Below are 9,700 nucleotides of genomic sequence, written 5' to 3'. Positions count from 1 at the left end.
ACAGCACAGCAGTCTCACTCCTCCATATGAACTCTGTTCATCAGGGAAGCCCCTCGTCTCTGTACCTTTCTCATCTACTATCAACTCCAGACTATGTTCCTTCTTTGAAGGGGAGAAGTGACCTAATCAGAGCTGCATTCTCAGCACCCTGAGGTTGTGGGATCAATCCCAGTGCTGCTCATTGGAGCCCTGGGCCTGAACATAACTCTGATAATATTCATCACTGTTTCCATCCCCCGCAGATAACTACAGGAAACAATCCCATGTCATTCTTCAGTATCTCAACTTCAGTCCTTCTACATCAGCATTTTTCCCTCTCCTTAAAGAATGACAGCTAAGAAAGAATATGAAGAGAAACTTGCAAAAGAGGCAAAAACCCATAGCAATTTTTTTAGGTACATCAGAAGCAGAAAACCTGTGAGGGAATCTGAGACTGTTGGATGATCAAGGAGCAAAAGGGGCACTCAGGGAGGATAAGGTCATAGCAGAAAGGCTGAATTCTTTGCTTCGGTCTTTATGAAAGAAAATGTAAGAGATCTACCTGAACCGGAAATGGTTTTCAAGGGGGGAGATTCGGGAAATTACAGACCGGTATGCAAAATGGTAGAAACAATTATAAAAAATAAAATTGTGGAACACGTAGACAAACATGATTTAATAAGATGGAGTCAGCATGGGCTCAGCCGAGGGAGATCTTGCCTCACAAATTTGCTTGACTTCTTTGAAGGTGTGAATAAACATGTGGATGAAGGTGTGAATAAACATGTGGATAAAGGTGAGCAGGTTGATATAGTATATCTAGACTTTCAGAAAGCTTTTGATAAAGTTCCTCACAAGAGGCTCCTGAGAAAATTAAGTGTCATGGGATAGGTAGAAAAGTTCAGTTGTGGATTAGGAATTGGTTATCGGATAGAAAATAGAGGGTAAGGTTAAATGGTCATTTTTCTCAATGGAGGAGAATAAACAGTGGAGTGCCAGAGGGTCTGTACTAGGACCGGTGCTATTTAACTTATTTATAAATGATCTGGAAAATGGAATAATGAGCGAGGTGATTAAATTTGCAGATGACACTAAACTGTTCAAAGTTGTTAAAACACATGTGGATTGTGAAAAATTTCAGGTGGACCTTAGGAAATTGGAAGACTGGGCGTCCAAATGGCAGATGAAATTTAATGTGGATAAATGCAAAGTGATGCACATTGGGAAGAATAACCTTAATCAGAGTTACCGGATGCTAGGGTCTACATTGGGGATTAGCGCCCAAGGATCTGGGTATCATCGTAGACAATACAATGAAACCTTCCGCCTAATATGTGGCAGCGGCCAAAAACGCAAACAGGATGCTGGGAATTATTTAAAAAAGGGATGGTTAACAAGACTAAGAATGTTATAATGCCCCTGTATCGCTCCATGGTGCAACCTCATTTGAAGTATTGCATTAAATACTGGTCTCCTTATCTCAAGAAAAATATAGTGGCGCTAGAAAAGGTTCAAAGAGCGATCAAGATGGTAAAGGGGATGGATCTCCTCTCGTATGAGGAAAGACTAAAATGGTTAGGGCTCTTCAGCTTGGAAAATACACGGCTGAGGGGAGATATGATTGAAGTCTAAAAAATCCTGAGTGGAGTAGAACTGGCAAGTGGATCAATTTTTCACTCCGTCAAAAATTACAAAGATAGGGGACACTTTATGAAGTTACAGGGAAATACTTTTAAAATGAATAGGAAGAAATTTTTTTCACTCAGAGAATAGAATACTGGAACGCATTGCCAGAGGATGTGGTAAGAGCAGATAGCGTAGCTGGTTTTAAGCAAAGTTTGGACAAGTTCCTGGCGGAAAAAGTCTATAGTCTGTTATTGAGAAAGACATGGAGCAAGCCACTGCTTGCCCTGTATCGGAAGCATGGAATATTGCTACTTCTTGGGTTTTGGCCATGTACTGGTGACCTGGATTGGCTTCCATGAGAATGGACTACTGGGCTTGAAGGACTATTGGTCTGACCCAGTAAGGCTATTCTTACGAGATGGTTTCCTGCGGAACAGGAATGATGAATTCTGACACCGTGTCATTCTCTATCCTGGGCAAGTCACTTAATCCTCCAATGACCCAGGAATAAGTACCTGCATATATTTTAAACTGCTTTGAATGTGTAACCACAAAAAGGCAGTATACAAGTCCCAACCCTTTCCACACCACTAGAATGGGAGCACACAACAGCTCCACAGGATCCCTAGCATACAACTGTTGGAAAGTTTTCCAAGCTTTGGCATAAGCTGCCATAGTAGAGGGCTTCTTGAACATCAAAACAGTGTCAATGACTATGTTAGAGTAGCCCCTTTGAATCAAGGCCTTGTGCTCGAGTCAGCTGTAAGAGCCATGTCCTGGGCATTCTCCATAGGAACTCGAGTCTGACTGAGAAGGTTGCGATGAAGAGGGAGCTTGAGGATCATGTCTCCTCTGAAGATGTAGATACACATACCAGATATCGAGGCCAGGCCAGCGACACTAGGAACACAGGACCTGGATGAGTTGCAATCCTGTGGAAGACCCAACCCACCTTGGGCCAAAGCAGAAAGACAAAGGAGTGCCTGAGTTGGCCAGGGCTAAACCAATGTGACCAGATCTGAACTTCCTGGCTCTGCTCTTCGACTAAAGTGCTTGACTTTCGAGTCCCCGGCTGAAGCCGTTAAAGTCATAGTTCCTCTGACCCTACAACGTACAATGAGAGCACTTGCTGTGAGAGAAACCATTCTGCCGTATCCAGGGCTTGGCGACTGAGAAAGTCTGCTTTCACATTTTCCACTCTAGTCACATGCATTGCTGAGGGAGCCTGAAAGTGCCTTTCTGCACCTCTTGACTTACATACACCACCGCAGTTGTGTTATCAGAAAACACCTTTACCACTTTCCCTTCCAAGGTGTTTTAGGACTGGCATCAGTCATAAACTCGTTATCCATTTCATAATTCAAAGGGACATGCACCTTTAACAGGATAGCTCGCTGAAGCCACCAGCACAAGCTGCTCCTCACTGTTTCTGTCCAGGGGAATGGCATCTGAAGGGGATGATGGTGAGGGACCATGCTGACAGGAGGGACTCCTGTAGAGGCCGCATATGCACCCTGATCCAGGACACAACCTCCAGGGAGGCCATCATAGAACCCAAAACCTGAAGGTAATGCCAAGCACCAAGAGATCTATTATGTTTCTGGAGCTTCTGTTTGGGTGGCTCACGAAGAAAAACATGACCTTGCACCATGTCGAACTGCACTCCCAGATATTTCAAATCTCTGATAATAGAAAACAGTATTCATAGAGGTAAAGAAAAACAAAAATCTCAAATGTGTGTTGAAAGAATGTTTACAAAATAACTAGAGGGTACTACATGCCTGAAAGATTAAAAGCAATATTCTTTCATACAGTTACTGCTGTCTGCTGGAGAAGTGGTACTGAATAAAGCACCTTTTTCTATATCTGGTGGTCCTGTGAGAAGATGCAGCAATTTTAGACTGCAATTACAAATCAAATATCTAGAAATTAGAGGGGAACTTATTTGCATAATTAAGTGAGACATGTTAGGCTTGAGAAAAACAAGGCCTTTAGTAGCAGAGATGAAGACAATGTGTTATCTGCAAGGAAAAGCATTATTGCTGCTCAGTGGAAGCAAAACAAAGGACTAACAGTAGTGAATTAACTCAAAGTTGTGAACTAGCTGTAAGAGAGATGGAGAAAGAGATGGAGAAAGTCAGACATATGGATCACTATGATCCCAACCATGAGGAATGGTCCCAATCAAATGTTGGTGTGTGTGTGTGGTTTGGGGGGGGGGGGTATGGTATACCACAAAGAACCAATGATATAGCTTCTTTAAGCCAAACAAGTGGCCACCAGAAACACCATCTTCAAGGAAAGATTCTTCAGGAATGTCAACTCAGTCAAGAAGGAAATGAAGTTGTGCTCCCTCAAAAAAACAGTCATCTCACAAGGCTAAGGATTTGACCTCTCAAAGATCCTTAAAAGCACACCAGAACTAGTATCTGAACCTTAAAAGGAATTCTTGAAGCCATCTTGTAAGAAAGTACTGAAGCAACAGCCTTCAAGAGAACAGTGATTGCTGATCACACCTGGTTTCAAAAAGCTTTCCAAACAAATGCGTGAAGTAGAAGCCTTTATAGCTCATAAGTCTCCATGACCTGAAACAGATACCCCTTGTACTTCAGTGCCTCTTAAGGGCAGGTCCATTAGCCAAAGGGATCTGGACTGTACCTGATTGGACCCTAATGAAGCAGACCATGTCTCCACATCACAGACACTGTGGCCAGTATGGTGCCACAATAATGACCACAGAGGGGTGCAATTAAATCTTGATAAGCCAAGGACCAGGGGGGAAACAAACAGGAGGAGCTGAGTGAGCCAAGCCTGCAGCAGTGTATCAATCCCCACCAAGCCCACAAGCAACCTGTAACTGAAGTGGGAACACATGTTGCTCAGATATGCCACGAGATTGAAATTTTTATATAAATGTGCTCCAACCTGGACTCTACGTGGTAGTCTTCTTTCAAAAGGAAGCCTCAGCCCCACCACTCCACTGCAAAAAGTTCTATCACTTTGCGAGAAGTTTTATGTGGTGCCTCATCATTGGCTGTCCCTTTGTTTTGTACCCCTTTGTACTATATTGTGCTATATTCTCATTCAAATAAATAGTTCAATAAATATAAAGTGCTTTTGCATTATTTATGTTTATTTAGCTTATGTTATTCAGCTTAAATCACAGCTAAAACCCAGGAGTCTGACCCGACATGTTTCGCATATAATGCTTTATCAAGGGTCTCCCTGTAATAAAACAAAATAAGGAGAAGTGCTGTGAAAACCCGTTCGTACACAGCTACCTATCCAACACATTTCAAAAATTCTTGCAAAGTAACTCACCAAGTGTGCTGTCGTCATTCGACTCCAAAATATAAGAGAAAGATGGCGGCAGCTCTGACCCCGGCGTCTTTATACTCCTCTCAATCTAATGTTTGAAATGTTCCCTCCCCCTTGTCCTAATTGGCCATGTTATCCAATCACCGACATCCACTCTATTTCCCCATTTAGTCCTCTAGGTACTACCGTGTCAAGTAAAAAAAATATACCTCTGTTCACTCCAATTTAATCTTTTGTGATCCTTCCCTCTGTCCCTTCCCATGATCCTACTGATGACCCGCCATCTGATGTCATCCACGGTGTGGCCATGCTTGATCCAATGTTGTACTAGAGGTGCCTGGATGACCTGATTTGCAATCCGTGACTTGTGTTCGGTAAGTCTGGTTCTTATCTTCCTGTTAGTCCGTCCGACATATATAAGGTCGCATAGTGTGATGTTTCTACCCGGTGCTTTCCACTTCTCACCCTGTATAGCGGAAGAGCACCACTGACATTTCCCGCACTGGTAATGTCGCCCCCCTAGTTCCCTTGGTTCCCCCCGTATTTCTGAAAACTACATCTCTGCCTCAGGGTTTGACCCCTGGAATAAGCCATCCGTGGAGTCCAGGTTGGAGCACATTTATATAAATGATTCTTGTGCACATAAAACAATATTAGAAAGCATTCTTCTGGACACTTAAACGATTCTGGTCATAGAAGGTTACAATGCACAGCATTACAGAATGATGGCCCAAGATTTCACACAGTTTAAAGCTACACGAAAGAACACTTGAAGAGGGTACTTTCAAGACCTGCCCTTTTAGATGAAGAAGAGACCTCCCCTGTTGAATCTTCGTGGCTAGATTTGGAGAACATCATGAAAATTGCTGGGCTCCTCGGTGTGGCCGCGATCCCTCTCCTCCCAGACACCCCCCCCCCCGGAAAATTGATGGGCTCCTCGGTGTGGCCACGATCCCTCTCCTCCCAGACCTCCCCCCCCCCCCCCGGAGGAATGGAGATCGATTTGCCGCCATTTTGAAGATCGTTCAGCCCTGCTCCTTGTCTTAGTATATTTTTAAGTTGAAAGACACAGCGGCGGCGGCTCCTCTCAAGATCCCCGACTGCATTGGACTTCCAACGCAGGTGGGGAATCTGAGAGGAGCCGCTGCCTCGTCTTTCAACTTAAAAATATAGTAAGGCAAGGAGCAGGGCAGAGCGAAGAACATTGATTCCCATAAGATCATCCGCCTCAGGGGAGACAGCCGTCGCGTCCGACATCAGCTTCGGGGGAGGAGAGAGGACTTCAGGCAAGGAGCAGGGCAGATCAAAAAAACAGCACAGGCCGACAGCCGCCGTGTCCGACATCCGTCTCGGGGGAGGAGAGAGAGTGTTTCGGGCACATGCCACTCCTATCTGAGATGCTGTACATCTCACGGAAAACGGACCCACGCGATGGAACTGCGCATGCGCGGCCTAACATTTTATTATATTAGATATTGCTGAAGGGCTGTCGGGTAAGATTTGCCTCTTTGAGGATGATACCAAAATCTCCAATAGAGTAGACTACCCAGGATGGTGTGAATAACATGAAGAAAGACCTGGCGAAGAATGGTCTGAAATTTGGCAACTAAAATTTAATGCTAAGAAATGCAAGATTATGTATTTGGGCTGCAAAAACTCAAGGGAACGGTACAGTTTATGGGTGAAGAACTTATGTATATGACAGAAGAGCGAGACTTGCAGCCTATTTTACAAAGCCGCGCTAGCGGCTACTGCACGGTAACAGCCCTGAAGCCCATAGAGATTTAAAGAGTTTCGGGGCTGTTGCCACGCAGCAGCCGCTAGCGCGGCTTTGTAAAACAGGCTGTTGGGTGCGATTGTATGTGATGTGGCTAAACAGGTGGAAAAGGTGACGGCGAAAGCTAGATGGATGCTAGGCTGCATAGGGAGAGATATGGCCAGTAGGAAAAAGGAGGTATTGATGCCCCTGTATAAGGCTTTGGTAAGACCTCATTTACAATATTGTGTATAATTCTGGAAGCTGCACCTTCAAAAAGATTTAAAAAGGATGAGTCGGTCCAGAGGAAGACTACTAAAATGGTGCATGATCATAAGGCGTATGGGGACAAAGATCTCAATCTGTATATTTTAGAAGAAAGGTGGGGGGAGGGGGGAGATATGATGAGACGTTTAAACACCTATGCAGTGTAAATGCGCACTAGTTGAGTCTCTTTCATTTAAAAGGAAGCTCTGGAATGAGAAGTCATAGGATGAAGTTAAGAGGTAATAGGCTCAGGAGTAATATCTTTTTACAGAAAGGATGGTAGATGCATGGAACACTCTCCCGGAAGAGGTGGTGCAGACAGAGTGAATTCTAGAAAGCGTGGGATAGGCACACGAGATCTCAGAGAGAGGAACAGATGGGCAGATCGGATGGGCTATTTGGTTTTTATCTGCCATCATGTTTATAACTTCATTGAGATCCCTTAGGGGGTAGACCTGGAGGCATTTGCCCCCTCAATACTCCTGGGCTGGCTGGCCCATCGAAAGTTCTGACCCTCCTGCCCTTTGGTAGCTATGCCTCCTGATAGTAGCTTCCTAGTGCTGATGTGGCTCCAACCATGGCATGATCCTGCTCCCAGATTTGGACAGCCCCACAGGCTTATCCTCTAGAAGCCACTGTAGCTGAAACCCAATGTCCTTGACAAGCTTCAGTATCCTCCCCAAACAATAGGCACACCCTATAAAGGTGGTATATAGAGGCATATGCTGTTCAAATGCCATATTACCATAGTCAAACTATGCAGCGCTCCCACCATGAGGCAGCTGATCTTGAATACATCTGGACTGAGAGGAAGTCAATCAGGAAGGGTACTCTTGACACCAAGTCTGGCTGAATTTGAGAAGGAGGATCCACTATACCCACACAACTCCCCCAGATAGCTGCCTGAGTGAGCCAAGCAGCTGTTTCCCCATCCTTTCCAGCTTCTGATCAAATGGATCATTAAGACCTGTACTACCCTTCACCAGGACCTTAGTCACCACACTTAGCAAGGGGTTCACCTTAGGAATGGAAAACAGGTGCGCCACATCCTAGGTACAAAGCTGACCCATGAATTTCGATGATCAGACTGAAGGAGCTCAGTAGGCGTTTTGTTTTTTTACTGGTCTTTGATAGCTAACCAGGCTAAGCTGTTCCCATCTCCCTTCCCACTCTGGATTCCTCTAGTGGCATGGCAGACTGCCAATGACCTCTGCTACTTGGTGGATGAGGGTAGACAGTTCCTTCCTCAGGAAGAAACACACCAAGAATGCAGTCCCATCATTTCCCATTTCTTTCCTAGGTAGAGTTCATTCAACTTCAGTGAGATCAAATGCACAGGAGATACTGGGATGTGGTGGCCTTAAGACTAGCTAGTGCCCCTATAGTGAGAAGGAGCCAAAATATCCAAGTCACAGCTGCTTGCTGGGGGAGGGGTGAAAAGGGAGGACAGCACTAATGCCCCTAACGCCTGGCATTTGGCCAGGGCTTTCCTGAGCTCTTAATAAATGTGTACAACTAGAAAAGGACCCTTATGATCTGGTGGGCCCTTCAAGGGGGACCTCCCTGAGTCTTCCAGTCCCAATCAGGAAACAGAGGGAACCACACAGCTGCAGCAAGCAAGTCAGCAACACTACTCCCAGAGACAAATTATTCCTGAAGGTTCTGCCCTGCAATCAGGGCACTCAGGTCAATGCAGCAGCCCTTTCCTGCAGACTCGCTGGCACTGAGATGCTAAGCAACTTTATGCTACAGCCAAAAAAAATAAATGCCTACAGCCCATCATACTTTAACAGGTTTGGGGGAGGGGACCTAACAAGATGTGCCAACTGAAAGCACTAGCCTGCAAGCAAAAATGCTTAGGAAAAGGGGCAAAAAGGGATGGCCTGTAGACCAACTCCAGGAGATAATGGCTCCTAGGACTTGACCCCACCCCCTCCCCAAACACGCCTTAGCTTGAGTCTGTGGGAAGTCAAGCCTTTACAAAAAAACAGCTACACTAGTGCAACCCCCACCATCTAGTAGGAGGTAGTGAAATACTGTCCAAATCCAGACTGCACCTGATGTTATACTTATATCACTGGAAACTGTACCTTCATTTGCTCATCAGGTAATATCCCAATGGTGTAAACTAGTCTAGCTAAATAAGGAAAAATAGTTTAGCAATAAGGATATTAAAACTGTCCTTCAATATCAATTGGGCCAAAGGCAAAATCAAACCAAAATCCCAAAGCTTAATCTATAAATCACGTAAATACACCGACCCCTCAATATTCTGAAATAAAACAGATAACAATTCAAGACAGTAACCCCCCAAATTTCTTCTCACAATGGTGCACACTAAGTACAGCTATCCTAGATGAGCTAGCTCCAGTACAAACACCAGAATCAGCAGACGATCTGACAAATGGTTCAACAACGAGCTACTCCTACTCAAAAGACAATGCAGATGACTAGAAAGAAAATAGAGAAAAAGTAACCAAGAACACACAAAAACATTAACTAACAATACAAGCAAAAGCTAAAAGAAAAGAGGACATACTACACCAACCAAATAGGCATAGAAGTTCAAGACACAAAAAAAACTATTCCAATTACTAAAACAGGGGTGTCAAAGTCCATCCTCGAGGGCCGCAATCCAGTTGGGTTTTCAGGATTTCCCCAATGAATATGCATGAGATCTAGTTGCATATACTTTTTCATTGTATGCTAATGTTCTCATGCATATTCATTGGGCAAATCCTGCAAACCCGACTG

Source organism: Geotrypetes seraphini, chromosome 13, assembly GCF_902459505.1.
Source record: "Geotrypetes seraphini chromosome 13, aGeoSer1.1, whole genome shotgun sequence".
NCBI classification, from domain to species: domain Eukaryota; kingdom Metazoa; phylum Chordata; class Amphibia; order Gymnophiona; family Dermophiidae; genus Geotrypetes; species Geotrypetes seraphini.
Note: the sequence above shows the minus strand (reverse complement) of the source record.